This window comes from Lathyrus oleraceus, chromosome 6 (assembly GCF_024323335.1).
Source record: "Lathyrus oleraceus cultivar Zhongwan6 chromosome 6, CAAS_Psat_ZW6_1.0, whole genome shotgun sequence".
Classification (NCBI taxonomy): domain Eukaryota; kingdom Viridiplantae; phylum Streptophyta; class Magnoliopsida; order Fabales; family Fabaceae; genus Lathyrus; species Lathyrus oleraceus.
Window position 1 is genome coordinate 491,926,222 of NC_066584.1, and position 6,868 is coordinate 491,933,089.

The window sequence follows — 6,868 nt, forward strand, 5'->3', positions numbered from 1 at the left end:
GTCTGGCTTCAAATTCTTCCATGATGGTGTTTGACATGTTATATGATGCCTATATGGACATGAAGGAACCCTCTCAAACCAATTCCCACCATCAAATCACTGATTAAATGCACAGTTGACCAACAGTTGACTTTCTAGGGTTTTTGGTAGACTGCACATTGACTGATGACTTCTGAGCATCCAATCCTTGATCAAAACACTCCAAAAGGACCCCTAGGTCATGTGAACATGTTGGACCAACCCTAGGGCCTTGTCTCATTGGAAAATGCACTTGCTTGCTTGACTGACTGATCTCCTGACCAGTTTGACCTAATTCTTCTGAATGGCTTGCACTTGGGCAAAAGGGACAATGCAATGTTATGCAGTGGACCATGTTAATGCTATGACCTAATATGAGAATGTATGTACAAAAGGTAGGTGCAAATTTGAGGTGCTACAACACTGGGTCATCATTAAATGTATTGCCGAAACCCACTCTTGCAAAGCTGTCATATCAAGGGCCTCCCATGAGGCAGAGTGGAGTAGTTGTGAAGGCTTTCGATGGGTCTCGCAAAACTGTGATTGGCGAGGTTGATCTCCCAGTCAAGATCAGACCAAGTGATTTCCAGATTACCTTCCAGGTTATGGATATTTGCCCATTGTATAGCTGTCTTTTGGGCAGACCATGGATTCACGAGGCGGGCGCCGTGACATCCACCCTACACCAGAAATTGAAATTTGTAAAGAATAAGAAGTTGGTGGTGGTAGGGGGAGAAAAGGCTCTCCTAGTTAGTCATTTGTCTTCCTTCTCTTATATAGAGGCTGAGGATGAAGTTGGAACTCCGTTCCAAGCTTTATCTTGTGCTGAGCCTATTAAGAAGGGAACTTCTTCATTTGCTTCCTACAAAGATGCAAAGTTGGCCATTAAGCATGGCGCAACTGCTGGTTTGGGGAAAATGATTGAGTTAAAAGACAACAAGTCCCGGGCTGGCATAGGTTATTCTTCTGGGGTTTCCAATATGCAAGGGTTGTTCAAGAGTGGAGGTTTCATCCACACCAGTCAAAACGAGGAGGCTGCTGCTATCTTGGAAGAGGACGAAGAGGATTTTGGCAATTTCGTCATCCCTAGGGGGATCTGCAACAATTGGGTCGCTGTGGATATTCCAACAGTTATCCATAAGTCAAAGTAATGTTCATTGTGTTTAAAAACCCTTCTCCCATGCCAAAAGGAGAAGTGATGACATTGTTGACGCATAAATACAATGATATTTTCATTCAATAGATTCATGTTAAACGTTTGTTTTTCCAATTGCTTTCCCTTTTCACTTTTGCATGAAATTGGTGATCACATAAAACCCTAAAAATAGAATAAAATCAATCTCTTCATCTGCATAATGATTTTCCTTGTTTGAATTCTAAAAGCTCTTTATATCCAAAAACATTATGCAGGTTGATCAAACCCATTGAACATAATGATCCGACACCATCTCCCAACTTTGAATTCCCTGTATTTGAGGCAGAAGAAGATGATGTTGAAGAGATTCCTGACGAGATTACCCGTCTACTTGAGCATGAAGAGAAGATCATTCAGCCGCATCTCGAGAATCTGGAAACAGTCAACTTGGGGTCTGAAGATTATGTGCGAGAAGTGAAGATTGGGGCACTCCTGGAAGAGTCTGTTAAGAAGGGGTGGATTGAGCTGCTACGAGAATATGTTGACGCCTTTGCCTGGTCATATGAAGACATGCCTGGTCTAGACACCGATATTGTGCAACATTTCCTACCTTTAAAGCCTGAGTGCGTGCCTGTGAAGCAGAAGCTCAGAAGAACTCATCCTGATATGGCAGTAAAGATCAAAGAGGAAGTTCAGAAACAAATTGATGCAGGGTTTCTGGTGACTTCTACGTATCCTCAGTGGGTGGCCAATATTGTGTTCGTGCCTAAGAAAGATGGAAAAGTCCGAATGTGTGTGGACTATAGAGACTTGAATAAAGCTAGTCCGAAAAATGATTTCCCTCTACCACACATTGATATGTTGGTAGATAATACAGCTAAATTCATTCCGGAAAGATCAGTCTCATGATTGGACCGAGGATTTCCAAAAAGCTTTTGATAGTATAAAGAGTATCTATCTGAACCTCCTATTTTGTCTCCACCCGTGGAAGGAAGACCATTGATTATGTATCTGACTGTTCTTGAAGACTCAATGGGTTGTGTCCTTGGTCAGCAAGACGAATCAGGAAAGAAAGAGTATGTTATTTACTATTTGAGCAAGAAGTTCACTGATTGTGAGTCTCGATACTCAATGCTTGAGAAAACATGTTGTGTTTTGGCTTGGGCTGCTATGCGCTTACGCCAGTACATGTTGAATCACACGACTTGGTTAATATCCAGAATAGATCCAATCAAGTATATCTTCGAGAAGCCTGCTTTAACAGGGAGGATTGCCCGTTGGCAGATGTTGTTATCTGAGTATGATATTGAGTATCGACATCAGAAGGCAATTAAAGGTAGTATTTTGGCTGACCACTTGGCACATCAGCCGATTGAGGATTATCAGTCAGTTCAATATGACTTCCCGGATGAGGAGATTCTGTATTTGAAAATGAAAGATTGTGATGAGCCTACGCTAGATGAAGGGCCAGAGCCTGGTTCCCGCTGGAGCATGGTATTTGATGGCGCTGTAAATCAATATGGAAATGGAATTGGGGCAGTAATTATTACTCCTCAGGGCACACATTTTCCTTTTACAGCAAGGCTAACTTTCAAATGCACAAATAATATGGCTGAGTATGAGGCTTGTATTATGGGATTGGAGGAGTGCATTGATCTAAGGTTCAAGCATCTTGATGTTTATGGTGATTCGGCCCTCGTTGTTAATCAGATTAAGGGTGAATGGGAAACTAATCAGCCTGGCCTCATTCCGTATAGGGATTATGCAAGGAGGATTTCAACGTTCTTTACTGAGGTTGACTTCCATCATATTCCTCGAGATGAGAATCGGATGGCAGATGCTCTTGCTACGCTTGCTTCGATGATTGTGGTTAGACTCTAGAATAAAGTTCCCAATATCAATGTGATGCGCTTGGACAGGCCAGCTCATGTATTTGCAGTAGAAGAAGTAAAAGATGAAAAGCCATGGTACTATGACATCAAGTGTTTCCTTCTGTAAGACCCTAATTTTGTCCCTAAGATCCCTCATGGCATCATAACATTGCATTCGCATTGCCCCAAGGATCCCTAGCATCTTGGTTCCCTTTGCCTTTGGGTGGGACTTCTTGAGAGTGGTTTGAGATCACCAAGAATTCTTGAATTGTATATCATTGCTTTTCTTATTTTGTTCACTAACCAAAAGCACAAAAATATGTCACTAACATCTTTTGTTTGTAGCTTGAGCAATCACAAGGTCAAGAGCTTCAAGGAGATCACTTATGCAGTGGTAAGGTCAAGAGGAGATGATAGCAAGCATGGTAATGGTTCCCAAAGCTCTCATCCATCAATTATGCCCCCTAGCATCTCAATTCATCATTTTGACCAAAGCAAGTCAAAGGGTTTGAGGTTGGTTCCCCAAAGAAACCCTAATTCATCTGTGCACCACAATGCCTTGCTCCTGAAGCAACCTCAGTCCATGATCAAATACAATCAAGGTAAGTCCTTTAATTCATCATTTCATGCATATTTTAACTTATTTGAGTGTCCTCAATCATCAATTCATCAAGATATGAGGCATGGACTTGAGAAGTTGATCAGTCAATTCATCTGACTATTTTGAAATGCACTGAGACCTAACGTTTTATGTGTTGTTCAAATGGAGATGATTCCAAAATACAAAATGTTCTTAAGGACAATATTAACAACTTTCATGTTTATCAAAAATTTATTTGAAGCATGGAATGTCATCTCCCTTTCCAAGACATTATAGGTCATTTTGACTGAAACCCTAATTTTGGGTCAACTTCCCAAGGACATAACTCATTCATTTTTTATGATTTTGAGGTGGGATCAAATGTATTGGAAAGATTAAGATGTCTAATTCAAATGTTATGTTGAACAATATTTCAAAATCTCAAAGTAAATACATGTGATAATGCAAGACATTATAGGTCCTTTTGGACCAAATGCATTAAAAGGCAAAAAAGTCAAACTTTAAGTGCCCATAACCCTTTCATCAAAAATCCAAATGATGAAAAATATAAGTCCATTTTGATTGTCTTAAAAAGATCTACAACTTTTATGTTGGAGGTTTTTCCATTTGAGGCTTGCATCATCAAAATAGAAGGGCTTGAACATTGGCCAAATTTAGAAACTTTGCCTTGACATGTTTTGCACACTACACTTTAAACTCAAAATTCACTAATTTCCACACCTCAATTGGTTTTTTGCCCAACATAACAATTGTTCCTTACATCAAAACCTTTCCAACCATTAGTCACATGATCATGTTTGGGCTTGGCAAGTGGTATTTTCGAAGAGGAAAAGCTTTTGGTTCAATTATGCATAACACTTCAAAATTCCATGCACAAGCATTTACCATTCAAACTACATGTCCATTTCATCTTAGTTTGATTTCAGATTGCATTTGGCTTTGGTTTTGGGCCTTATGCATGATCATGCAAGCCCATGCAAGGATTATCCAAATTCATGCACACGACTTTGATCACATTCTCCTTGCCATTTCCTTTATAAATAGAGACCCTATTCCATTCAAAATAGACACCTGATTCAACCTGAATTGCTGCAGAAATCAAAACCCAACCTCTCACGAAAGAAGTGTAGCACCTCAAATTTGCACCTCCCATTTGTACATTCATTTCATTTTTAGGTCATTAACATTGCATTAACATTGCATATCACATAGCATATCACATTGCATATCACATTGCATTTCATCAGTCAAAACTGGTTAGGAGGATTCATCTGTGCAAGAAAACAAGGGTTTTTCCATGAGACAAAGGCCCTATGGTTGTCCTAGAGAGCTTAGATGACTCAAGGATCATTTTGAAGCAACTTGACCAAAGGCTAGAGGCTCAAAAGTCATCAGTACATGTCCAAGTCATCTGAGGCCCATAAAAGTCAACTGCAAGTCAACTGAGGGCTAGGAGGTGGAGAAATGGTTTGAGACACTTCATATCAAGGGCCTCCCATGAGGCAGAGTGGAGTAGTTGTGAAGGCTTTCGATGGGTCTCGCAAAACTGTGATTGGCGAGGTTGATCTCCCAGTCAAGATCAGACCAAGTGATTTCCAGATTACCTTCCAGGTTATGGATATTTGCCCATTGTATAGCTGTCTTTTGGGCAGACCATGGATTCACGAGGCGGGCGCCGTGACATCCACTCTACACCAGAAATTGAAATTTGTAAAGAATAAGAAGTTGGTGGTGGTAGGGGGAGAAAAGGCTCTCCTAGTTAGTCATTTGTCTTCCTTCTCTTATATAGAGGCTGAGGATGAAGTTGGAACTCCGTTCCAAGCTTTATCTTGTGCTGAGCCTATTAAGAAGGGAACTTCTTCATTTGCTTCCTACAAAGATGCAAAGTTGGCCATTAAGCATGGCGCAACTGCTGGTTTGGGGAAAATGATTGAGTTAAAAGACAACAAGTCCCGGGCTGGCATAGGTTATTCTTCTGGGGTTTCCAATATGCAAGGGTTGTTCAAGAGTGGAGGTTTCATCCACACCAGTCAAAACGAGGAGGCTGCTGCTATCTTGGAAGAGGACGAAGAGGATTTTGGCAATTTCGTCATCCCTAGGGGGATCTGCAACAATTGGGTCGCTGTGGATATTCCAACAGTTATCCATAAGTCAAAGTAATGTTCATTGTGTTTAAAAACCCTTCTCCCATGCCAAAAGGAGAAGTGATGACATTGTTGACGCATAAATACAATGATATTTTCATTCAATAGATTCATGTTAAACGTTTGTTTTTCCAATTGCTTTCCCTTTTCGCTTTTGCATGAAATTGGTGATCACATAAAACCCTAAAAATAGAATAAAATCAATCTCTTCATCTGCATAATGATTTTCCTTGTTTGAATTCTAAAAGCTCTTTATATCCAAAAACATTATGCAGGTTGATCAAACCCATTGAACATAATGATCCGACACCATCTCCCAACTTTGAATTCCCTGTATTTGAGGCAGAAGAAGATGATGTTGAAGAGATTCCTGACGAGATTACCCGTCTACTTGAGCATGAAGAGAAGATCATTCAGCCGCATCTCGAGAATCTGGAAACAGTCAACTTGGGGTCTGAAGATTATGTGCGAGAAGTGAAGATTGGGGCACTCCTGGAAGAGTCTGTTAAGAAGGGGTGGATTGAGCTGCTACGAGAATATGTTGACGCCTTTGCCTGGTCATATGAAGACATGCCTGGTCTAGACACCGATATTGTGCAACATTTCCTACCTTTAAAGCCTGAGTGCGTGCCTGTGAAGCAGAAGCTCAGAAGAACTCATCCTGATATGGCAGTAAAGATCAAAGAGGAAGTTCAGAAACAAATTGATGCAGGGTTTCTGGTGACTTCTACGTATCCTCAGTGGGTGGCCAATATTGTGTTCGTGCCTAAGAAAGATGGAAAAGTCCGAATGTGTGTGGACTATAGAGACTTGAATAAAGCTAGTCCGAAAAATGATTTCCCTCTACCACACATTGATATGTTGGTAGATAATACAGCTAAATTCATTCCGGAAAGATCAGTCTCATGATTGGACCGAGGATTTCCAAAAAGCTTTTGATAGTATAAAGAGTATCTATCTGAACCTCCTATTTTGTCTCCACCCGTGGAAGGAAGACCATTGATTATGTATCTGACTGTTCTTGAAGACTCAATGGGTTGTGTCCTTGGTCAGCAAGACGAATCAGGAAAGAAAGAGTATGTTATTTACTATTTGAGCA